Here is a 27,455-nt window from a genome sequence, read left to right as displayed (position 1 = left end):
AGAAGCTACAGAGTATTGAGCTGGGGGTGGGGATACGCAAGCTGACTCTATTTTTCCTCCAGGAAACTTACTGGAGTCTCTAAAAACAGAACTTAGGGCAGTATTTCTTAAAGCTGGCCATACATTAGAACTATGTGAGGAGGTTTAAAATCATTAATGCTGAAGACCAAGCCCAGATCAATTAAATCAAAATTTAACTGGAAGTAAAGTCTGAAATCTTTTCCTTAAAAGCCCCCCAGGGCTACAGAGGATTAAGATGGCTAATAGAAGGACTGGAGCTCAACTTCTCTCCTAAAAACAACAAAATTCACATCTAAAAGCTGAGCGATCCCCACCCACATGGACCAGAAACCTTAAAAAAGATTCCCTACTCCAGAAGAAAAAGAGGAGGCCACATCAAGAGGTAGGAGGGGCAATTTCGCGATATAAACAACCCCATACCTCCCAGGTGGGAAGCTCCACAGACTGAAAACTAACTGGTTCACAGAGAGAGACTCATCTACAGGAGCGAGAATTCTGAGCCCCACATCAAACCCTCACATGCGGGGATCCGGCACTGGGAGAAAGCCCCTGGAGCATCTGGCATTGAAAGCCAGCGGGGCTTGTGCGCAGGAGCTCCACAGGACTGGGGGAAATGGAGACCCCAATCTTAAAAGGTGCACAGAGACTTTCACGGGCACTGGGTCCCAGGGCAGAGTGAGGTCTCCATAGGAATCTGGGTCAAACCTGACTGCAGTTCTTGAGGACATCATGGGAAAACAGGGGTGAATGTGGCTTGTTGTGAGGGAGGGACATTGAAGGCCAAACTCTCAGGGACATTCAGCAGCTGCCTTTCTCTGGAGGTGGCCATTTCAGGAAAATCTGCCCCCCCCCCCATCAGTCAGGCTGAGAAGCCCCAGGGCAAACAACAATCCAGGTGGGATCACAGCCCCACCCCTCAGTAAACAGGCTACCCAAAGACCCCTCAGGCACACAGCTGCCTCTAATCCCATCCAGAGACTAAGCCCCACCCACCAGAGGGATTAGAATCGGCTCCACCTACCAGTGGGCAGGCATTAGCCCCTCCCATCAGGAAGCCTACAGCAAGCCCCCACACAGACTTCAGCCACAAGGGGGGCAGACACCAGAAGTAAGAGAGGCTACGACCCTATTATCTGTAAAAAGATTACCACACCAAAAACCTATAAAAATGAAAAGACAGAGGACTGTAACTCAGATGAGGGAGAAAGGAAAAACCCCAGAAAATCAGCTAAGCAATGAGGAGATTCTCAGCCTCCAGGAAAAAGACTTTAGACTGTCGATGCTGAAGATGATGCAAGACATTGGAAATAAACTAGAGGCAAAGATGGATAACTTACAGGAAACAATGACCAAAGAGATATAAGATATAAAAGTTAAACAAGAAGAGATGCAAAATACAAGAACTGAAATAAAAAACTCACTAGAAGCAGCTAACAGCAGAATACAGGAGGCAGAAGAAAGAATAAGCGAGGTGGAGGACAGATTAGTGGAAATTATGGATGCAGAACAGAAAAGAGAAAAAAGATTGAAAAAAAATGAAGAGAGTCTCAGAGAACTCTGGGACAACATGAAATGCAACAACATCCTTATTATAGGGGTGCCAGAAGGAGAAGAAAGAAGGGAACAGAAAAAATATTCCAAGAGATAATAGCCGAAAACTTCCCTAACATGGGAAAGGAACCATTCACTCAAATCCAGGAAGCACCACGAATACCATGTAAAATAAACCTAAGGAGGAACACACTGAGACACATATTAATCAAACTAACCAAAATTAAAGACAAAGAGAAAATATTGAAAGCAGCTAGGGAAAAGAAACAAGTAACATACAAGGGAACCCCAATAAAGTTACTGGCAGATTTTTCAGCAGAAACTCTGTAGGCCAGAAGGGAGTGGCGTGATATACTTAACATGAGTGATGAAAGGTAAAACCTCCAACCAAGATTACTTTCCCCAGCAAGGCTCTCATTCAGATTTGAAGGAGAAAGCAAAACCTTCACAGGTAAGCAAAAGCTGAGAGAATTCAGCAACCCTAAACCAGCCTTACAACAAATACGAAAGGAACTTCTCTAGGCAGGAAAGACAAGACAGCAACAGGAAACAAAAATTCCACAAATGACAAGGCTCACCAGTAAAGGTATATATACCGTAAAGATACGAAATCATCCATGCACAATTATACCACCAAAATCAGAAATCATGAGAAGAGGTGGGTACAAATGCAGGACACTGGAGATGAACTTGCAATTAAGAGAACAATAACTTAAAACAATCTCATATTCATATAGACTCTTACATCAAAACTTCAGAATAACTACAAACCAAAAATCTACATTTGATACACAAACAAGGAATCTCTGGAGAAGAAATATATCTCATAGTAAATAAGTGCATAATCCACCATGAAGGGGGTCATTTGACATCATTCTTGGAATGCTGACGTCTTCTTAGATCTGATTCTGATTTCCTCTCCATCAAAGAATTTATGATAATTATAATTAAATAATGCCACTGTACAATTAAATAATACAGTTCTACAATTGTGTTATTAATAACCATTTCTCTCCATGGTACAATGTAAAGTCTATAATGTCTTGTTTATCACATCACCTAGAATGGTGTGATGCCCTTATTGAAGAATCAATAAGACGTAACAAATTGTGAGGACATATTTATATAGCTACACTGTTTTTTAACCAATTTATGCATTTTATATTTTACTTGTTTTCAAGGGTGTATTATTTTTGTTATTCTTACCAGTTAAGTTATACTTACTACGCTATATAAAATATTTAATGGTATATAAGGCTTTCTTCTTTATAAATTTTAGTTGCATAATATACACAATTTTAACATAATGCTAATTTTTAAAGAAAAATTGAAATGTAATAGATAATACTAAACAGTAAAGATGAAAGCTATACAAAATGGGATAAAGTATAGAATAAATTTCCTAATTGTCTCAAAAAAAAGCCTCCCAGGTAATTCCATTTAGCAGCCAAAGTTTTGAACCACCAACCAAGAGCAATGAAGATTTAAAGAAAAAACTCTTAAATTCAACATTTTCTGTGCCTACAATTGGGCCCTCATATTAACAGGTGGCATTTTGGAGGAGAGAGAAAGGACTTGTTTTGGAATAATAAAAGGTTCTGGGAGTTCCCGTCATGGCGCAGTGGTTAATGAATCCGACTAGGAACCATGAGGTTGCGGGTTCGGTCCCTGCCCTTGCTCAGTGGGTTAAGGGTCCGGTGTTGTCGTAAGCTGTGGTTAGGTCGCAGACATGGCTCAGATCCCGAGTTGCTGTGGCTCTGGTGTAGGCCAGTGGCTACAGCTCCGATTCGCCCCCTAGCCTGGGAACCTCCACATCCCACGTGTGAGGCCCTAGAAAAGGCAAAAAGACAAAAAGACCAAAAAAAAAAAAAAAAAAAAAAAAAAAAAAGGTTCTGTTTCACACATACTTAACTCAGGTAAGGACAGAACAGAAACAAACTAGTTAAACCCACCAACATTCCTTCCTAGGGCTTGTATCTTTCAGTTAAAACATTATTACCACTGAAACAAAACTAAAGAGTCAACTCAAGATGCCTTCTTCCTGTACAGCTGGCCTTAAATCTCTATAGAACAGGCTTCACAGTTGCATAGCTAATTTGTCTCCAGCTGAAAAAATCTTCACCTAGAAAATTGAAAGCAACATCTCCACTTGTTCCTCCCTTTCCTATCATCAACAGCTAACTTTGAACAAAGAGTCTGCAGCTTCATTACAGGAGCATAGGGCAGTGAAATTCCCCAGCTGCAAAATACATTTCTTTTTCCCCTTTTTCCTCTTTCACTTTTGGCTGTCCCTCAGCATATGGAGTTCCCAGGCCAGGGATCAGATCTGAGCCACAGTCACAACCTAAACTGAAGCTGTGGCAATGCCAGATCCTTAACCCAGTATGCCAGGCCAGGGATCGAACCTGCTTGGGATTCCATTCTGCAATGGCAGGAACTCCCAAAATACATTTCTTTAAGAAATTCTATAGAGCACAAGAGTAAAGCAACATCTTAGTAAACTGACATACCTTCCCATCCTCCTGAACACATGAAGAAGGATGCCACGGTTTTTCAATTACAGTCAAACTCCCTGTCCCAGTTTTAAGCATAAGCTCATCTTCAAATTCACTTCATTACAGACATTCAAACTGCCATCAGCAGTTTTACTTTTATTTATTATTATTATTATTATATTTTTCTTTGTGGCATTTCTTGGGCCACTCCCGAGGCATATGGAGGTTCCCAGGCTAGGGGTCGAATTGGAGCTGTAGCCACCTGCCTACACCAGAGCCACAACAACGCAGGATCTGAGCCGCGTCTGCAACCTACAAGACAGCTCACGGCAACGCCGATCCTTAACCCACTGAGCAAGGGCAGGGACCGAACCCGCAACCTCATAGTTCTTAGTCGGATTCGTTAACCACTGCGCCACGACGGGAACTCCTTACTTTTAAATATAAGAGAAATGGCAAAATTCCTATCTGTGATCAATGATAAAAAGAGACGGATAAAGAGAAGAGAAATTCAGCCTGGCTTTTTTTTTTTCACTGAGTTACATCCTTCTGTAATGAATTAATTGATTATTCAAATTCACAGATGGACAGGAATACAAATAAAATATGGAAAGTATTTTAAGGCATAGTTTTACACAGAAAGGATCTAAATAGTTTACTTATACATCCAGTTTCTGGAAATCTGAAATCAGAACATGGGGCTTTACATTTCAGATTTATATTTAATGTTCATCTGATTAAGTATTTTTATTTTGATTTTGCTTTTTAGGGCCACGCCTGAGGCATAAGGGAGTTCCCAGGCTAGGAGTCGAATTGGAGCTATAGCCACCACCCTCTACCACAGCCACAGCAACATGGGATCCGAGCCGCATCTGCAACCTATACCACAGCTCATGGCAATGCGGGATCCATGACCCATCGAGCAAGGCCAGGGATCGAACCACATCCCCATGGACATTAGTTGGATTTGTTTCCACTGCACCACTCCAGGAACTCCCTAAGAATTCTCTCAATAAAATTAGTGTTCTTATAATCATGTGAGGGCAGCAAAGTGGCAAGGAACTTGATGCCATCACATGAATATTCAAAATCAACTGGTACACCCTACACATTAATTAAACTAATTAAACTATTAGTGCCTAATATGTACCTCTAAAATGATGACAATGACAGTCCATCATCACTATCTGAACCATTACAATGTCAACAGCATTCTGCTGAACACTATACAATAATCAAAAGACAGGGTCCAGGAGTTCCCTGGTGGCTCAGCAAGTTAAAGATTTGATCCCTGGCCCTAGAATTTCTGCATGCCATGGTCATGGCCAAAAAAAAAAAAAAAAAAAATCCCCAACAAGTTTATAAATCTGAAGAGATCAGGCTGATAAGCAATATAGCTATAAACAGACAATAAGGACTTAAAATCAGGCAGTACAAACTGAGCATGACTTGCAGCTTACAGCCTGGAGTCAGAGACAAAGCAACAAAAAAACTTGTTGGTTAAGACAAATAATTAAGAAGTAAAATTACATGTAGGAGTCCTAAAAATGGAAGAAGCCATGATTAGAGCCACTCATTTGGTCAGGAGAAAGATGGTTTTTATGTCTTTGCAATCAGACCAGGGTAGTTTCAACTTTGCTATTTACTAACTCTGTGAACTTCAACAATTTACCTACCCCTTTAAAAGAGAACAATACCTACCAACTGCCATGAGAACAAAACAATATTGTGCACATAAACAGCTTCTGCACAATGCCCAGCACATAGTCTGGCTATTTCCACATTACCATCAGACAGACAACAGAAATATTCTAGTGCTGGTGGGATTATCCGATTATCAAATCCAGTGGTTCTCAAGGTGTGGCTCCCAAACTAGCAGTATAAGCATAACTGGGAACTTTTCAGAAACTCACATCCTGGGGCTCCACCTAAGACCCCCCAAATCATTAACTCTGAATTCTGAGCACAGCAATCTGTGTTTAACAGCCCTCCACGTGATTGTGATTTGCCCTAAAGTTGAAGAACCACTGCTCTAGCCAAATCTCATTTCACACATAAATAAACAGAAAGCTGAAGAAATTAAGTGACTTTCACCAAAAAAGCCAATCACAGAGACCATTTATTCAAAATCCGTTATATGCCATATACTATGCTGACCATTTTATATCTGCTATCTCAAGTCTTCACAACAACCCAGCCAGGCCCCCAACTTAACAGAAGGAAAACTGAAGGTTCAGAGACGTAAAGTAGTTTGTCAGAGGTTGCTCCATTATTAAGCAGGAAAGCCAACATTAAAATCCAAGTTGTGATCCACAAATTCTTACTGGAACTATGACTACCAACTGGTGTGAGGGATCGGTACCTAAAGCACCTCTAAGGCTTCTTCATTCAAGGACAATGGTCTCTTCACTCTATCACAAAACTTTAGCTGCAATAATTTTACTATGAAACACAATCAGAATTTACCAATATTTTAAGCAATTCTCAGAACAGAGGTGATACATTGTTCTCCACTCCAACTAGAAGGAAAACAATGACAAAACAACTACAAAAACAGATAGGAGATAGAGAGAAACATTAGTCAGGGCATGGAGAAATGGACACAGGATAATTCTGCCAAAGAAATATAAGAAAATGATTTGCTATTCGACTTTCCTGTTCTCCATTCCCAATAGGCTAGTACTTTTACAGAGTGAGGTATCAGCTCCTAAAGTGGCCACAGATTTAGAAAAACTCATTGATAATAACAAAGTGTAGAAAAAAAATTTAATTCTAAAAACTTTAAGTAAACCTATCAGGTAACTGTTGTCCTCATCCTATAATCCCAATTAATTTAACCAAGCTGAACACTATCTCTTCTGTATCCTCCAGTATCACTGGTAAAAAGGAACCAGAAGAAAACAGAAAAACAAAGTTCATCATTAATTTCTACCTTCTGCATTATTTTCATTCATACAATATGTACTGTTTGCCAACCTTGTGTTAGGGAACAAGCTATAAAGTACCACAAAAGAGATTACCCTGTAGTGGTTAAGAGACAGAAACAATAAAATAAATACACAGTGTAAGTATAGTTTATGATTAATGCTATGATGGAAACTGAGTGACAGGACAAAATAACTAGGGAAAGCCATCTTGGGAAAAGAAAGGCCATCACTAGCATATTTTAAGCTGTTTCCTGAGGAAGAGATTCTAAGATAGTCATGCTAGGTAAGAGCAAAGGAAAGGGTGTTATTAGAAACGATAAGTAAAGATTTTGACCGGTTCAAGGAAAGGAGGCCAGAATACCACAAGGTAGAAATAATCAGGGAAAACACTGAAAAAACAATCAGGAATAATCAGGCATGTAAGGCTTAAAGGCTATTGCGAGAGGCTTAGATTTTATTCTAAAAGCAATGGGAAACTCGTGAAAAGTTTTTAAGCAAGTAACATAATACATTGTAAATGACTGCTTCAGCTGCAATATGAAGAACAGACTTAGGAAGAAAAAGTAAATAGAAGGAAACCAGTTAGATTACTGCAGTGGTTCACGAAAAGTGGAATTGGAAATGAAGTCAACAGATCCAAGACGTATTTTGGAGACAGAACCAGAAAATCTTGTAGAAATAAATTTCTATTGTTTTTAAGCCACCCAGTCCATGGTATTTTCGTTATAGCAGCCCAAACTAAGACAAAAGTGGACTCCTAGAGTTTATTACAAACTGAGAGGTGGCAGAGTGGGAAGGTAAAGTGGAGGTATGATGAGAAGGATGCTTATCACAGTAGCAAGGGAAATCAGGAACTGCATTTCATTATATTAAACGTTAAGTGGAGTTCCCATCGCGGCGCAGTGGTTAACGAATCCAACTAGGAACCATGAGGTTGCAGGTTCGATCCCTGGCCTTGCTCAGTGGGTTAAGGGTCCGGCGTTGCCATGAGCTGTGGTGTAGGTCACAGCTGCAGCTCAGATCCCGAATTGCTGTGGCTATGATGTAGGCCAGTGGCTACAGCTCTGATTAGACCCCTAGCCTGGGAATCTCCACATGCCACATGAGTGGTCCTAGAAAAGGCAATAAGACAAAAAAAAAAAAAAAAACAAAACAAAACGTGAAGTACTTAAAAGATACAACTGCATATGAATATGAACTTCAGAAAAGAAATATAGTCCACTGGGGATAAAAACTTGGAATTACTGGTGAATGGATGACATTTAAAGACCAAGACTAAAGATCACCAATGAAGAATACAGATAAAAGGGGGAGGCATGCTGCAAACCAAACTAGGAGGCACTTTAACATTCAAAGGTAAGAAAAAAAGAGGTTTCAGAAATTTGCATGGAGGCATGTAAGACCAAGAGTGGGGGAGAAGAAGGTGCCATCTTCTGATAATTAAATGAATTCTAACTGATACTCCCTTTATGGTTCTGAGACCACCCAACCTTCTTCTCTTCTGAAAATCAAATAATCAGCTGGACCTAATTTCTACTCTCTCCCATCTATATAGTCTCTATCTCATTCCTTCACATCTTTTTCAAAAGGCACAAAAATTCTTTTTAAAAAGAAAAGGGTAGGGGGACAGTAAAAGAGCTTTTATCTTTTAGAGAGGGATTCGGAAATACTTACAGATGAAACAATATGCTGTACAGAACTGACTTCAGAATAATTGAAGATTGTGTGTGTTGGGGGTGGAGGGTCTAAATAAAACCGGAATAGCTATGAGTTGATGCTCTGTTGTTGCTGGATAACACATACAGGGATTTACTGTACCAGTCTCTCCACTTGAATGTAAGTGTGCATATTCTAAAACAAAATATAAAGAAGGCAGGAGGAAGGGAGGCTGGCAAATACTAGCCCAAGAGAAATCCCTCGAATTTATCCAAAGTAATGCAGCTAACAACCAAAAATTCATAGGACTAACTCAGACATACCAGAAGATTAAAGACATACCTTTAGACTTTAAAGACTTTAAGGGTAAAATATTTTTTTTCCTCAACTATATATTGTTATCTTAAAATGTCTCAGAGATGCTTAAGTCAGGCACAAAAACAGTAACTCAACAATTCTCAAAGGGCTATGGCAAACTAGGTTCTACTCAACATTTTCATTTAAGACATCTACTTGAGTTTAATAAAATTTCACCATTGAGAATCTCTTATATTAGTGTGGGAAGCTACAGAAACATCTGCACATAACTGAACAGGGATTAAGTGTTCCTACACTAGTTTAAAGAAATCACTCATTATGCATAAATCCTGTGAGATGCGCACTAGGCTCACCAGTTTGTTAACCAGGAAGAAGGTGGGCACTGCATGCTCTCTCTGGGTCATAATACTATTCACTACTCAATTAGGATACTGAATTTGAGGAGTTCCCGTTGTGGCTCAGTGGTTAAAGAATCCAACTAGGAACTATGAGGTTGCGGGTTCGATCCCTGGCCTTGCCCAGTGGGTTAAGGATCCGGCACTGCCATGAGCTATGGTGTAGGTTGAAAATATGGCTCAGATTCAGCATTCTCTGTGGCTCTGGTGTAGGCCAGCAGCTACAGCTCTGATTATAACCCTAGCCTGGGAACCTCCATGTGCCGCAGGAGCAGCCCTAGAAAAGGCAAAAAGAGAGAGAAAAAAAAAAAGATAGTGAATTTGAGAAAATATTAATCCACAGTAATCTTCCCATTTTTTTATAAAGCATTACTTAAACTGTGAACACTATATAGGCTGACGGACGTTTCCTTGAAAACTTTCTTTTCTGAAAGGAGACAGGTTTTTTGCTTTGTTTTGTTTTTTTTCTTTTCTTCCTAGGACCACACCTTTGACAAATGGAAGTATCCATGCTAGGAGTTGAATTGGAGCTGCAGCTGTCGGCCTACGCTACAGTCACAACAAGCCAGATCTGAGCTACATCTGCAACCTGAGAGGCAGTTTGCAGCAACACTGGATCCTTAACTTCCTAAGCAAGGCCAGGGATCGAACCTGCATCCTCATGGATACTAATCCAGTTCTTAACCCCCTGAGCCACAACGGGAACTCCGGGTGACAGTTATTTTGAATTCATCACCAAGTTTAACTTCATTTTACATATAAACTCACATAGCCATGATCATCCTTCTTAGTAGTAAAGAGAGATGAACCAAGTCTTTATTCTCTTCTGCTAAAATAAAAAAACTTTTCCTAGAAATGCTAAGGACTGAAATGATCCACATAAAATAGAAATTTGGCAACATCAGCACTCACATTTAAAGTGAAATCCTGAATGACAGAGCACATAACATGAACGCACTAAGACTGGTTGCCCAAAGGACAACCCTTCCTCACTTCTTAATCAAATTCGCAGACGTTTCACATGGCCCATCCACCCAAGGTCTCTGTTTCTAGAAAGTTCCATGAAGATATGGGAAGAACCAAAAGGGAAATGGGAATCTTTTTATTAAATTTACATGTTATCGTTCCTCCCAAAATGTATTAATTATTTTTCTTTTTTTTAAGGGCTGTACCCATGGAGGTTCCCAGGCTAGGGGCCAAATTGGTGCTGTAGCCACTGGCCTACAACCACAGCCATAGCAATGCCAGATGTGTTGCATAGCCGTGTCTGCAACCTAAACCACAGCTCAAGCCAATGCCAGATCCCTAACCCACTGAGTGAGGCTAGGGATCGAACCTGCGTCCTCATGGATACCAGTCAGATTCGTTTCCGCTGAGCCATGACAGTAACTCCGACATTTTTTTTTTTTTCCTTTCAAAATTTAAACCAAGGGAAAAAAATCAGAAGGTTAAAGCACTCATGACATAGAACACAACACGCAAGTATAATTTATGGACCAAATTATGCCGGAACATAGTATTCCCAAGAATTTGTATAAATTAAAAAACAAAGCAAAATGTTCAAAGTCTAGTTTTTTGTGATTACTTTCTGGCCTGGAAACTAAGTCTCACAAACATATGAAAGTTTTTTTTGGGGGGTCTTTTTGCCATTTCTTGGGCTGCTCCCATGCCATTTCTTGGGCTGTTCCCAGGCTAGGGGTCGAATCGGAGCTGTAGCCACCCGCCTACCCCAGAGCCACAGCAACGCGGGATCCCAGCCATGTCTGCGACCTACACCACAGCTCACGGCAATGCCACCAGATCCTTAACCCACTGAGCAAGGCCAGGGATCGAACCCACAACCTCATGGTTCCTGGTCAGATTTGTTAACCACTGAGCCACGACGGGAACTCCTGGAAGTATTTTTTAATACGAACAAACAAACAAACAAAACCACAATTCTTCAATAATTCCCAGATTAAAATACTTCTCCTGCCAGGTGTTTTTGTTATTTGGGGTGGGGTACAGCAAAGCTGGAATACAGTATATTACAGCCACAGAAAGGAGATGCTACACAGGAAGAATGTCAACCCCATCTTCCAAAACATTGTGCTAAACTTCTTCTTCTGGGCTTCTGTTCACATTTATTCCCTTGGCCCACCTTCTTCCTGTTTCACTCTACTTACTTATTCTCTACTCAACCTCATCCTCTCTAATACATGACATTCAAAATAATATTCTACGATAAAGTATTCTCTGAAATATTTTCAGATATTCCAACCAATATCTGCTCCCTTTTCTCTAAACCTTAGAAGCTTACTACAACATTTTTTTCAGAGCATATGCCCATTTCTGCCCTGTATTTAATTGTAGACAACTTATGCATCCTTGGTCTAAATTTAACTACAGTGTGTTATCCTCAGAGTCCAGCAAAAAATCTGTATAAAAAGCAGATACTCAATATTTATTGGGGGAGGAAAAATAAGCAAATTCACCCCCTTAGATACAAACAACTGTCATAAAAGTTTTCAGTGTGCACATAAGCAATCTGACAATGTGGCTCCCATCTTCCTGTTTTGAAAACTATTTCATAAGAATGATTCATCCTTCAGTGGAAAAAAAAAAAATCCCAATGAAAAGGTGGCTAAAGTGTGTTATAATCAGTGTCTCTGCTTCTAGCTGCCCTCAGAAGTGAACAGAGGCTAACTGCAGCTGAGGCTAGTGAAATGATCTGCCCTAGGTACAGCAAGCTATGTAGGAACAGAATTCACATTTCTTGACTCCGACTTGATTTCAGGAGAACACTGCTCCCCGCACGCAAAGTAAACACTAGACTTCAGTTTCTTAAATCAAGAGCAAGTCTGAGTTCCCGTTGTGGCTCAGTGAAAACGAATCTGACTGGGATCCATGAGGATGCAGGTCCCATCCCTGGCCTTGCTCAGTGGGTTAAAGACCCAGCATTGCCTTGAGCTGTGGTACAGGTCACAGATGTGGCTCTGATCCTGCCGGCGACTATAGCTCCAGATCAACCCCTAGCCTGGGAACCTCCATATGTCATGGGTGTGGCCCTTAAAAAAAAAGTTAGTCTGGTTGTTTGAATATATACATGTCTAAAGGTTCAAAGTTCTTTAAAAATTCAAACTCCCAAATAAAGATGAGGCAGTATTTTTCACCTGATCCAAAAGCTTCATTTGACTCCAAGAGCCAGAGTTCAAGGATCATCATAGTAAGCCATTCAACATATTCACAAGGTTAGAACTTCATGATGACAGAAATACAGGCCTCACACAAATTTTTTTTTTCTTTTTTTGTCTTTTCTAGAGCCACTCCCACGGCATATGAAGGTTCCCAGGCTAGGGGTTGAATTGGAGCTGTAGCCACCGGCCTACACCAGAGCCACAGCAACGAGGGATCCGAGCCGCATCTGCAACATACACCACAGCTCATGGGGCGCAACACCGGATCCTTAACCCACTGAGCAAGGCCAGGGATCGAACCTGCAACCTTGTGGTTCCTAGTCGGATTCGTTAACCACTGCGCCACAACGAGAACTCCCAAGCCTCACACAAATCTAACCTCTAACCAGGAATCCTGGACAGAATTCATTAGAACTATTCACATCAACTATCCCAGTGGCTCAAGAATCAATCCTAAAAGCACCAGACAAAATTTTATCATTAAAAGCTTCTAATTTGCGATGAAGTCTAAAGTTTTGAATAGAAACTAGTGTTGTTTTATTAGAAAGGAAAGCAGAAAAAAACTAAACGTCTTTCTTAACTGCTCTATTCCCAAACTTAGAGCAATAATTGGAATATCAAAAGAATGTAATGTTTATATACTAAATAAAGAAAATCTCAATATTTATTAAAGTGAATCCACATTATTCTCATTATTTTCTGTCCCCTTATAGCACTTGGCCAAATTTTGGGAATCAAGTTTAAAATCTGTCATAGGCAGAGAAATGTATGATGTCTAACATGCTTTGGGAACTGTGACAAAATTAAATACTTGCTCTCATCAAGTTCAAAAGTCCTAATCCCTTCAAGTTACTTTATAATTTCTATTACTAAACTTTTCCCTTTAATATTATCTATTTCTCCACCAGGATTCCTCCCACCATTATCTCCCTCATCCATCTATAAGCGCATGCTTAAGCAAGCATTCAATTCATAGAATTGCTTACTATGTACTAGTCAGCATAGAAAAGCACAGAGAAAACCTAAGCTTTGGGGTGAAACAACTCTGATTCTAGTTCTTACTTTTAACGAATTACTAAACCATGTGACAGCGGTCTCTCATTATGTCTAATACTCATTTTCCTACCTGTAAAAATGTGAACAATTAATACATATATAAAAGCACTGTGTCAATAATAGGCACTTAGGAAGTGTTAGTTTCCTTCCCTCTTCTGTAGGAGCACACTCTTTGGAAACCACCACTCTAGGAACAGAAAGACTTCTTTGAAAATACTGTCTAAAAAATCCTCAAAACACTAAAATTAAAGTATCTTGGCCCTAGTCTAAAAGCTGCCCTAACAATTTAAGAAAATCAGCATAATGAAGAGAGACAAGAATTATTTTCTACTTCAATTTTTAAAAAGTTATAATACATTTACATTTTTAAACTATTAAAAGTAATAAAGTAATAAATTAAAATCATCATTTCCCCTTCCTCTATTACCATTTTTCAGAAATAATCACTGTTAATACTCTGATGTATATATTTTTGTTATTCAAGTTCTGTTACAGATATTCGAAAATGAAGAATAGCATATAAAGAAAAAAATATCACCTATACAACCACCGAAATTTTAAAAAACAAGTACATTTCTTTTTTTTCTTCTTTTGCTTTTAGGGCCCCACCCGAGGCATATGTAAGCTCCCAGGTCAGGGGTCGAATCAGAGCTACAGCTACCGGCCTATGCCACAGCCACAGCCACAGGAGATCCAAGCCCTGTCTGTGGCTTACACCACAGCTCACAGTCACACATGAGCAAGGCCAGGGATCAACCCCACATCCTCAAGGATACTAGAGGATTCATTCCCACTGCACCACAATGGGAACTCCAACAAGCACATTTCTTTAAAATTATACTTATCTTCAATTTAAAACGTGATGGGGAGGGAATAGCCTTTTTAATTAATGATGACAACATGCAAAAGAATTACTTTGGACTCCACCTCACACATCTTTCAAAATAAACAAGGTTTAAATAAATAAGTACAAAAAAAGAAATAACAAATAAATAAGTAAATAAAACAAGCTTAAATGTAAAGAGCTAAAATTATAAAACTCCTAGAAGGAAGCAAAGGAGTAAATTCATGGCCTTAGGTTAAACAAGTGTCGTATGCTATGACACGAAAAGGAAAAGATTAAAAAAAGAAGATTAAATAGACATGATACCAAGATGTAAAACTTCTGTGCACCGGTCATACCAAGAAAGTGAAAAACAAAACAATAACAACAACAACCCACAGAAGAAAATATCTGCAAGTCCTATACCTGATAAGAGATTTGCATCCACAATATGTAACGCACAATTCAACAAATAAAACAATAACCTACTTTAAAAACACCCTACTTTAAAAATCCAAGCCACAGAATAGATTGTAGCTGTGGCCTGGATTCAATCCCAGGGCTGGAAACTTCCACATGTGCTGTAGGTGCAGCCATTAAAAAGGGGTTGGGGGGGGGGGCAAAGACTCTGAATAGACATTTCTCCTAAGAAGATAACACAAGTGGATAAGCACCTGAGATACATAAATGGATCAACGTTAGTCACTAGAGTAACGTAAATGAAACAAGTGATACCACTTCACAGCCATTTACATGGCTACAATTAAAAAAAACAGTAAGAAGGGTTGACTAGGATGCAGAGCAGTTAGAACCTTCATCCATTGCTGATAAAAATGTAAAATGGTACAGCTTCTTGGGAAAACGATTTGTCAGTTCCTCAAAAAATTAAATTGAGTTACCATAAAACCCAGCAATTATACTCCTAGGTATATACCTGAGAACTGAAAAATACATCTACACAAAAACTTGTATACAAATAGTCACAGTAGCATTACTCATAATAACCAAAAGGAGGATAAATGAACAAAATGAGGTATAGTCATACAATGGAATTTGGCCATAAAAAATAATGATGTACTAATATATGTCATAGCATGTATAAACCTTGAAAATTCTGGGCCAAATGAAAGTCAGATAATAATGGTAACATACTGTGTGTCCCATTTATAAGAAATGTCTAGCACAGGCAAATCCATAGATAGATTAATGGCTCCAAGAGGTGGGGGATAATGAAAATGTTCCAAAATTAGAGAGTGATGATAGCTGCACAACTTTGTGAATATGCTAAAAAACACACTAAATTGCCTTTTTCTTTCTTTCTTTCTGTCTTTTTTTTTTTGGCCACGGCCATAGCATGTGGAAGTTCCCAGGTCAGGGATCAAACCCATACCACATCAGTGACCCAAGCCACTGCAGTGATGACACAAGGTCCTTAACCTGCTGTGCCACAAGGGAACTCCTGAAATACATACTTTCAAAATATAAATGTTACGGTATACAAATTATATCTCAAAAATTTTTTTTTGTCTTTTTAGGGCCACACCTGCAGCATATGGAGGTTCCCAGGCTAGGGGTTGAATTGGAGCTATAGACACCAGAGACACAGCAAGGTGGGATCCAAGCCGTGTCTGAGACCTACACCACAGCTCATGGCAACACAGGATTCTTAACCCACTGAGCGAGGCCCGGAATCGAACCCTTGTCGTCATAGATGCTAGTCAGATTTGTTAACTGCTGAGCCATGACGGGAGCTCCTCAATTTTTAAAATAATAAAAATCATTAAAAACATAACAACTCTGGGAGTTCCCATGTGGCTCAGTGGGTTAAGAACCTGGTGTTGCCACTGCAGTGGTTCAGGTCGCTGCTATGGTGTGGGTTTGATCCCTGGCCCAGGAACCTGCACACCACCCCCGCAACACAAATATATATATATGGCTCTGCACTGTGTCACACCAAATGTGAATCAGTACCCAGCAACTGAGAAAGTGCTTTAACGTTGAAATCCCCCAGATTATAAAAAGGAGATTTTCTACAAAGACATTCAAAATAATTGCAAGTGAAGCACATTTTAACTTATTTCTTTTTTCGAATTTTTTTTTTGTCTTTGTTTTTTCTAGGGCTGAACCTGAAGCATATGGAGATTCCCAGGCTAGGGGTCAAATCAGAGCTGTAGCCACTGGCCTACACCATAGCCACAGCAACTCGGGATCCAAGCCACGTCTGCGACTACACCACAGCTCACAGCAATGCCAGATCCTTAACCCACTGAGCGAGGCCAGGGATGGAACCCGCAACCTCATGGTTCCTAGTCGGATTCGTTAACTACCGAGCCACGACGGGAACTCCTCTTTTTTCAATTTTTAATTGTGGTAAAACATACACAACATAAAATTTACCTTCTAAACTATTTAAGTGTACAGTTCAGAAGTGTTAAGTATATTCACACTGTTGTGCAACCATCACCACCACCCACCTCCAGAATTCTTTTTGTCTTGCAAAACTGAAACCTTGTGCTAAAACTCTGTATTCCTGATGCCTTCTCCTCTCCAGCCCCCGGCAAACACTTTATCTGTTTTTGACTACTCTAGATACCTCAGATAAGTGGAATAAGTTACTGAATCAATCTTATTCTGCTAGTCTATGGACCACAATCTGAGAACCACTGTTAAGTTAAAGTTAAGAGGCAAACTTAAAAGTCTGGATAAAACTGAAAATATCAGTATTATGGCACTTGAGTGAATATTTGGAATAGAGAGTAAAAGGAAGAATTTAGAAGATTTTGGCTGTGTACTCTTTGTTATTGAAAAAACTAAAAAAACTTGTTTAGGAGCTCCTGTCGTGGCTCAGCGGAAACAAATCTGACTGGCATCCATGAGGACATGAGTTAAGGATCTGGTGTTGCCGTGGCAGACATGGCTCAGATCCCGCATTGTTGTGGCTGTGGTATAAACGCTGCCGTGAGCTGTGGTGTAGGCTGCAGATGTGGCTCCGATCTGGCGTTGCTGTGGCTGTGGCACAGGCTGGCAGCTACAGTTCCAATTCGACCCCTAGCCTGGGAACCCCCTCCATAAGCCGCATATGAGGCCCTAAAAGAAGCTTAAGAATTTCCTGGTGGTTCAGCGGGTTAAGGCTCCAGCGCTGTCATTGCAGTTCGGGTTGCTACTGTGGTTCAAGTTTGATCTCTGACCCAGGAACTTCCTCAGGCTGCAGGGCATGCTCTCCCACCCCAAAAAAGTGTTTATTAAACATCATAAGGTAGTCAGTCACTGTCAATCCATAGGTAAATAGTGGCTTTCAAATGCTTAAGCAGCTATCATTAGAAGATACTCAATGAGGGGTGAGAAGGAAGAAAACTAGCACCAATATAGAAGATGCAGCAAGAAATTTTTTCCCCTGTGACATGTAAAGGTTTTCCCTATTTGTTCAAGTAAGTGATTATGCCTTCATCATTCAAACCAAGTATGGATAACCTTTTTGGGAGACTTACTATAAAGGAACATATGAGTGAGTCTCCTAATCTGCCACAAACAAGCAATGAGACCACAGATAGATATATGTGTCTAGCACTCAGTTTCCCAATCTATAAAATTAAGAGGGTAGTCCAGGTTCCATTCAGAGTTCCCATCGTGGCTCAGTGGTAACGAACATGACTAGTATCCATCAGGATGCTAGTTCAATCCCTGGCCTTGCTCAGTGGGTTAAGGATCTGACTTTTCCACGAACTCTGGTGTAGGCTGCAGATGCAGCTCAGATCCCAAATTAAAAATATGAGGCCTTCAGATGAAATGGGAGAGAATAGCAAAAAGTAGGGTGAGAATATTCATTTAAGAGCCAAGTACCATATTATGTGCTTATATATTAAAATTCTGACAGCAATTCCATGAGGATATTGTCTTCACAAAAGAAGTGACACAAACATTGAAGGTCCCAAGTAGTTAAGTGATATGCTGAGGACCCCAAGGCTAATAAAATGGGAGTTCCCGTTGTGGTGCAGTGGAAACAAATCCAACTAGGAACCATGAGGTTGTGGGTTCGATCCCCGGCCTCACTCAGTGTGTTAAAGATCCAGCGCTGCCGTGAGCTGTGACGTAGGTCCTAGACACGGCTCAGACCTGGCATTGCTATGGCCATAGTGTAAGCCAGCAGCTATAGCTCCAATTAGACCCCTAGCTTGGGAACTTCCATATGCTGCAAGTGTGGCCCTAAAAGACCAAAAAACAAACAAACAAAAAAACAAACCCAAAGCTAGTAAAATGATGGAGCTATAACTTAAGTCTATTCGATTTCAAATCACGTTCTCCCTACACTACCCTATACACTACCCCAACAAAGGGAATATTTTCTATAGTGGTGTGACAACAGACACGAGTTCTGTAAAACACTTCTGTTTCACATATCTGTGGTTCTTTGATTTCTATAAGACTTTTTATTACTTTGCCATCCAAGGAAAAGGAATTAGCCTATGGGAGATTAAAATTATAAAACTAACATTTTGAACGAAAGGTTTAATTTTCAAGACCTTTCAAAATCTCTATTAGTCACAATAGCAGGTGCAGAAAGCACAATTCTTGATTTCCCATGGTGTGCCAAAACTCTAGGGATAATCCAGAAATGTTTGTTGAATGAGCAAATGAACAAACACCAATTTAAAGCAGAATAAGAAATTTCAGATTTCCACCTCAGCACAAGAGGCCTACAACAAACTCCTGAAATACTGGAAGACTACTAATCACATATTCAAATTTAAACCAAAGACACGCTGAACCATCTCTGCCAATTCCTGTGGCTCTCTAAATGAATTCAGTACAAAAGTACATACTCAGATAGCATTCTTACTAATCATTTATGAAAATAAAAACACATGTAGCCAGGTTCTGGTAAACCTTTATAAACAGCCATAAACTACAGATTCAGGTGGCCAGGTACATAATTTGTTTCTGGGGAACACCATCTAGAAATCACCCCCCACCAAATATAGCCAGGGGCGCTACACAGTAAAAAAAATTTCAAGAATAAAACTAAGATCCTTTTAGAATAGCTAGCTAGTGATAATTTTGCTCTTGCAGCCCTTCCCCCCCGAGAGTAATAATGACACCACACTTAACTTTCTATATGAAAAAAGACAATATTAAGCCTCCTAAGCCAAATCTTTTGCTGACTTGTTTCTTTTCTACACAGGATGAATGGTACTTCTAACTTTCCAGATTATTTTAAATTGTTTGGCTGGCATTACATTAGTAAATGAAGAATAAAATATCAAAGATAACTACTAATTTGTTTTAAAGTTCACTAGAAACTGGATATTCTAAATTGGGCTTCCAATTCTTGAAAGTGGGAATAAGGTCAAACTCTATCAGTTGGTAAAAAGAGTATTTGACTAAAAAGAGATACTAAGACTGATAGATATTATATAAATTCTATCATCCCATCCAAAGATCTGCCTCTTATGTATGCTTTAAACCCATTTTATATGAAAAGCCATGAGGAGTGATTTTCTATAAAAAGTAAAGGTCTTTTGTAATGTGAATTAAGAGCACTGGTAAACTCAAGAGTCCATATTCACTTACTGTTATATTCCAACTCACCGTCTATGGGTCTGTCCCATATGTCAAATACACCACTTCCTGGCCTCTCCTATTTTCTAAGATCCTTAGGAAGACAAATCTACTGATTTATGCAACAAATTTTCTATTTCTATTTAACCAATTTGCTAATGTATTATCTGGAAACAGTTCTAAATTTCCCAAAACTCTGTCACTGGGAATTTTAAAAAGATAATAGCCACTCAGGAAAGTTATCTTCCTGAAGAACACTGCTGTGCTATGCTGAAAAAGCCTTATTTATTCTCAGGGCTAAGCAACTACTTAGGTCTGAATTTTCATGCAATAAATAGCTCCATAAGATTTTTTTTAACCAAAAAAATAAATAAAAGCACAGATTGTTATGCTAGTACAGCTTACAAAACCCCTTCTATTATGAATTAGGAAATCCTAGAGTGTCTAAAATAACATAATAAACCCTAAGTGAAATGATGAGCATGGAGGTGCTCCATCCATATTAACTTCTCTAAAGCATTTTTGTTCTCCATTCTAGATAGTTAAAAACACCTCCTAAAGAGACAATTAGTGTACTTCCATATAACCCTTCAGTAAAAACATGTGCACTATTGAGAATAAACTGTGAACAGCACTAAAATAAATGTTTCATTCATCCACAAGCCTCTGAAAACCACCACCGCCTCATAATTGAATAGGCTTTCAGTTTTCAGAGGAATTTTCACATACTCTTGATCAAAACAATAGGAAACAGAGGTTGCCATCAAGCCATGTACAGTTTCTATAATACACATAGGCAAAATGATTTAAAAAGGTTATAAGGCATAACCAAGGTCAAAAAACTAGGCAAGTTGTACACGGTCTTTTTTTTTTTGCTTTTTAGGGCTGCACTTGTGGCCTATGGAGGTTCCCAGGCTAAGGGTCAAATAGGAGCTGCAGTTGAAAGTCTGCGCCACAGCCACAGCTATATCAGATCCGAGCCCTGTCTGCGACCTACACCAAAGCTCATGATAACGCCAGATCCTTAACCCACTGAGTCCATGGATCAAACCCACATCCTCAAGGATACTAGTTGGGTTCATTACTGCTGAGCCAAAACAGGAACTGGTGTACATGATCTTTTGCCAGCACAAGACTCTTTCCTCTGTACTGATCCTAAAGCGCTACGTTGAAAATTATCACAGGAATTTGATTAGCCTAAGATTTTCACATCTAGATAATGCTTCTTCTTTTAAAAAGATAAAAGATTTAATGAATTGACTAATATGTTGCTTCAAAATAGAATGACCTGCAAAAGCCACAATACTTGGATACAAAAATTTGATCCAATTAAAAAAGTAAATATGCTCAAAATGCAATAGAGAATAAATCAAAACACATATTTTGTATTATTAGTTTTAAAATTCTAAGCATGTTTTAAGGAAAGTGAAAATCTTCAAATGATAAGATACTACATAATACATCATTTCCCGCTCGACTAACAGCAAATATTTCAAAATATTTATAAAAACCAAAAACTTGAGGAGTTCCTGTTGCAGCTCAGTGGTAGCAAACCCAATTAGAATCCATGAGGATGCAGATTCAATCCCTAGCCTCTCTCAGCGGGTTAAGTAAGGCACCGGTGTTGCCAAGAGCTGTGACGTAGGTCACAGACTTGGCTTGGATCTGGCATTGCTGTGGCTGTGGCAGTGGCAGGTAGCTGCAGGTCCAACTTGACCCTAGTCTGGGAACTTCCATATGCCACAAGAGTGGCCTTATAAAGCAAAAAAAAAAAAAAAAAAAAAAAAAAGGAAAAAAGGAAAAAAAGAAAAGCAAAAGCTTGAGAATAGGTTTGGGGTAAAATCAGTTGTTTTCCACATAAAGCAAAATCTAGTAATAGAAGTCTGTATGCTAGGATCACAATTACAACTATTAGAATTATCTATGAGGCAATTCTGACAGAAAGGCCCAGAAATACGCTTTTTCTTTTTTTTTTTTTTTAAAGTACTGGGGTGATTCTCATGACCATAAAACTTAAGAACCACCGGCATACAAACTGAGGGCAAATTTATGGGAAGAAATAACCTTGGCCTTGGTACCTGTATAACACGAGCAATTACTTATCCAGATTCTGGTTGTGTCAATGGTATAATTGGCATGGCAGGGATACACCTTCCCACCTCATTAAAGAAGACAGTTTGTAGAAAGTACTTAGCACAGTTTTGACACATAGTAAGTAACAAACAGCACCAGCTACGGTACAAAACTTCATATATTTATAAATATTTAACACTTCTATCATTAGCAAATAGGGTATCAAGTTTTATACATGGTTGTGTCATTATGCTCCTTCCCCTACAATTACCAAAATAAAGCAGCATTTCAAAAATGAGACACTCACTTGATTTGATAAGAATCAGGGGAAGAAGGGGGCATAGTAAATAAATATTCTTTCCCTGAAGTTTTAAGGGCAACTGGAGAGTTTTGTCACATTTTAAGGATTATAATTTAAACGTCACACACACAATTTATTTTATATTCACATAAAACAGACTGAAGAAAAACCCACTCCTAATTGTAAACAGGGAAGAAACATTTAACAAAAATAGGAAAAATTCATACTTCCAAAGATCACAGCTCTGAAGCATATTTAACATAAGGCCTTTTTAAAGAACAAAACACATAGATGGCTTACAATTAAAAGTCTATTTTATCCCCAAATAATATCCTCACTTATATTTTAAAAATTGTATTATTCCTTCCTCTCTCTAGACTCTTAAATCTAAGCAACTGCCAAATTCAATAAATTCTTCTCTCTCATTCTCTCCTTTTCCTTCTTTTTTTGTCTTTTTTTTTCCCCCCCGAGCCACACCCTTGACATATGGAGGTTCCCAGGCTAGGGGTCGAATCAGAGCTACAGCTGCCAGCCTATGCCACAGCCACAGCCTCATGGGATCAGAGCCTCATCTGTGACCTACACCACAGCTCAGAGCAACACTGGATTCCCGACCTACTGAGCAAGGCCAGGGATCAAACCTGGGTCCTCATGGATACTAGTTGGGTGCATTAACCGCTGAGGCACCATGGGAACTCCTCCTTTCCCTTTTTCTGTTAGGACTACTACAATGTGGCTTCATTTCATTTGACATGAAGGCACAGACTTAGACCCTAGCCATAACAACAATGCTGAATAGGATCTCTGCCTCCATCCATCTAAGCCAGCAGTTGGCAAACTTCCGTACAGAACCAGATGGTATATGTGTTAGGCACTGCAGAATATAAAGCCTCTGTCTCAACTATTCAATTCTGTCACTGTGTAACTAAAGTGGACATAGACAGCATGCAAGTGAATGAGCATGGAATCTGTTCCAATAAAACTTTATTTACAAAACACTAACCTCAAGCCACAGTTGGCCCAGAGGTCGATTTGCTGACCCCTACTAATCCAATCAACTAAAAAATCAATTTCCACCACAGATTATGTGATTGATCAAAAAAGTCCCTTTTCTTATAAAGAATGCTCCTTGGCCTGATTAATATAAATGCTTGTGGATAGGTCTAATCTTCATTACCTACAGTTCTATCTCCTTTCCTCCACCCTATACTACATACCAACTGATTTCCCTGATGTGGCTCCTTGTACTTCCCAAATTACAAGCTTCTGCTAAACCTATATTAATAATCTTCCTTTTTCCCCTGCCTCTACAACACCAAATACCTCCCTTGTTCTCCCCACCCCAATCTAAGTCTAAATCCTATCTATCCTCCAAAAAGTCCCCTTCCCTTTACCAAGAAACTCTTCCTTAGCAGAACTTCCATGGCGCTTTGTTTATATCTTTCATGACAATGATTGTTTTGTATCTTATACAAAGTGAATACTGCAAATATCTTGGCTCTCCAAAGCCTGTTGACAGGATCCATTTATGACTCACCTCTGCACTTTCCATAGTACTTCACAGTCAACAAATATTTAAGAAATTATTACTATTTCAAGAAAATATTCCTATGATTAAAATTCTCCACATAGCATAGTATTTTTAAGGTAATAAGCCCGAGGCCCTCTTGTTCTGTATTAAGTATATTGCATAAAAACCAGTGACAATGGCTCAAAAAATTATGCTTCGAAAATCAATCTCATTACTCAGAAGGCAGCATGGTAAAGTGGGAAGAGCAAAGAAGGACTGGATTCAAATCCTAGTTCTGCCACTATTGCTGAATCTCTGCTTCCTCCTTTGTAAAATAAAGGCATGTCTTATTTTACTGCCCTTTGCAGATTTATTTTTTTACAAATTGAAAGTTTGTAGCAACCCTGCATTGACATTTTCTCAATATCACATATTCACTTGTGTTTCCTGCATTACACTCTAGCAATTGTCACAATATTTCAAACTTTGTTACTTTTATATTTTTTATGGTGCTCTGATCAGTGATCTTTGATGTTACTATGGCAAAAAGATAACAACCTCAGGGAGTTCCAGTCCTGGCTCAGCAGTTAACTAATCCAACTAGGAACCATGAGGTTGCAGGTTCGATCCCTGGCCTTGCTCAGTGGATTAAGGATCCGGTGCTGCTGTGGCTGTGGTGTAGGCTGACAGCTGTAGCTGTGGTTGGACCCCTAAGCCTGGGAACCTCTATGTGCCGTGGGTGCAGCCCTAGGGGGGAGAAAAAAAAGATTACAACTTGAAGATTCTGATGATGGTTAACACTTTTTTGGTAGTAAAGTATTCTTCAATTAAGGTATGTACATTTTCTAGACATAATGCTATTTATTGCACACTTACTAGGCTATAGTATAGAATAAACGTTTATATGCACTAAGAAAACAAAAAATTCACAACTCACTTTATTTCAACATTCACTTTATTGCAGTGGTCTGGAACCAAACCTGAAATATCTCCAAGGTAGTTTAATATTAACACTACCTACCTGAGGGGGCTAGGGATGACTATTAGCACACAGCAGGCATACAGTATATTATTATGCATTAAGACTTTCATATTAATTTAAAAGCACCTGTTGACTTTTATTACCCAAATGAATTTATCATATCTGTAGTTGTATAATGATAACAATCCAATTTCACAGGATTTCCATCTCACGGCCCAAACACATCCCCCCAACCCCCAGCACCTGTTGACTTTTTAAGTTGACTGCAACTTTTTAAGTTGACTGCAAGGTCCTTGTTTCATCAGCAAAAACTGTTGAACATCTTCTGTGTTCAGCAATATGAATATAAGGAAGACATGGATAATCCCTTGTCAGAGAAATTCAGCCTGGATGAATAAGTAGCATAATACACTGAGTGCTAACCTTTCAGCTAATTTTGGAAAAGTGAAAGTTGAAGATTATTTCAAAATGATTTTAGGCATGGAGTTAAACATTAACAGTGTGTTATAATCAGGTTAAGTTCCTATCAAATTGAAATTAAGATATCAAACTTCTTACAATGGCCGGAAAGCGTTTCTGATTTCATCTCCTACCGCTCATTCTGTACCTAGATGGCCATATGTGCTCTAGCCACCCTGGCTTTTCTACCTAAAATTCAACAAACCTAGCTTAGTGCAAACTTGTTCCTCATCAGGAATGCTCTTCCTCAAGCTCTTCACAGGACTTCCTCTCTCATTCCATTTAGCTCTCAGCACAAAATAAGGGGTGAGGTCTTCCCCACCACCCTATTTAAAATAACCACCTCCCTCAGGTACCCATCAATTTCTAACTCCTTATGCTGCTTTCTCATTTTAGCAATTGTCAATTGGCCTTCAGTCATTTACTCATCATTTATTTCCCATATTAAGATAAAACCTCATGAAAACATGAATGTTATACTGGCAGCTGCATTCATAGCAATAACTATAATAGAGCCTGGAAAACACTGAGTACTTTTCTCTTTTTTTTTGTCTTTTCTAGGGATGCACTGCAGCATATGGAGGTTCCCAGGCTAGGGGTCTAATTGGAGCTGGAGCCGCTGGCCTACGCCAGAGCCACAGCAACGCGGGATCCAAGCTGCGTCTGCGACCTACACCACAGCTCTTGGCGACACCAGATCTTTAACCCACTGAGCAAGGCCAGGGATTGAATCTGGAACCTCACGGTTCCTAGTCAGATTCGTTAAACTGAGCCACGACAGGAACTCCAATACTGAATCCTTGATATGTTTGTTATTTGTTAAATGGATGACATGTTTATGAGTAATGAAGAATATTCCTTATTTCAAATTACAGAGCTTCTTACATTATTCAACTGGTTCTAATTAAATCTAGCATGTAAAAGGCTACTCCTAGCACAGGAGTTCTTAATTTGAGGCTTCAGGGAGTCATTACATCCATTTTTCTGGAAGGAAAGTCAATACTTTTTCTTTAAAGGGTCCCTAAGTCACCAAAACATCATAGGAGCAGTGACTCACCATTTTGGTTACACCATGGAATCTCTTGGAGGAGAATTTTAAAAATATAGATGCCTGGATCATATCTCAGAGATTATGTTTTATCCGGTCTGGGATACAGCCTTAGCATCACAATGTTTTTTAGTTACCCAGGTGGTTATATGTGTACAGCAAAAGTTGAGAACCATGCATATAACTTGGAGGCAACAGGTTGTTAAATGGATTAGATTTCTCAAAACTACTTATATATGGAAGAAAATAAAATATGAAAACCAAGAACTCTGAAGAATTAGCATTTCTGGCAAAAAGATTAAGATACAAGTGCCTGAATAATTCTATCCCATAAACATTTCAAACAAAGATGCAGTTTCCCTACCTCCACTTATATACCAATCTGACATTGAGATGTTAGATCTTAACCCAAGAATACAAATCATTTTCTATTTAAAACACACCCAGGGAGTTCCCTTTGTGGCTCAGCAGAAACAAACCAGACTAATATCCGTGAGGGTTCAGGTTCGATCCCTGGACCCGCTCAGTGGGTTAAGCATCCAGCATTGCAGTGAGCTGCAGTGCAGGTTGCAGATGCAGCTCGGATCTGTGGCTGTGGTTGTAGGCTGGCAGCTGCAGCTCTGATTTGACCCCTAGCCTGGGAACTTCATATGCCACAGGTTCTGCCCTTAAAACAAAAAAAGCACCACACCCATTTCATAAAAAGTTAACATAGGTTACAAAATCTAAATACATCAAGAGAACAAAATATTTTTTGAAAACTAACCAAGCACTACATTGCAACTATGAAGCGTTTTGTAGCTCTATTGCTAAAATCTTTAACGTTTTTCACCAACTAATGTCCTTATTTAGCCTCTATTGTTTTACATAATGATAAAGGGTTTTGGTGACACTAATACAACACACACAAAAGGAGAAAGAAGAGGAAGGGGAATTTCAGAGATTTATTTAGATCATGCCAAAAAAGATTTGAAAAAGAGCAGACTGACTACAGGTGGTAGGTTTTTTTTTTTTCAAAGTCCAACAATCAAACATTAAGTAATGAGTCACTTCATTGTTACCAACTAGAGTATTAGAGATTACTAGTTTTTACACTCTTACCCAAGTA

General features: G+C 39.2%; 1 protein-coding gene and 1 long non-coding RNA gene across 21 annotated transcripts in view; one reads left to right on the top strand and one right to left on the bottom strand.

Annotated features, from left to right (window-relative positions):
* The window catches only part of KANSL1 (KAT8 regulatory NSL complex subunit 1), a 195,588-nt gene that overhangs the window by 93,236 nt on the left and 74,897 nt on the right, over nucleotides 1–27,455 (bottom strand). The gene's annotated exons all lie outside the window — the stretch shown is intronic.
* LOC146398072 (uncharacterized) lies at nucleotides 15,724–18,590 on the top strand. The gene is made up of 2 exons (XR_014821010.1): nucleotides 15,724–16,574; nucleotides 18,229–18,590. It is a non-coding gene; the product is annotated as an uncharacterized LOC146398072 (long non-coding RNA).

The sequence above is a fragment of the Sus scrofa genome, chromosome 12 (assembly GCF_054392235.1).
Source record: "Sus scrofa isolate SSC_HxYL_T2T_F1_AM1 chromosome 12, Sscrofa_HxYL_maternal_Yorkshire_Landrace_v2.0, whole genome shotgun sequence".
NCBI lineage: Eukaryota > Metazoa > Chordata > Mammalia > Artiodactyla > Suidae > Sus > Sus scrofa.
The sequence above is the reverse complement of the archived record's forward strand: the minus strand, read 5'-3'. Positions and strand labels throughout refer to the sequence as shown.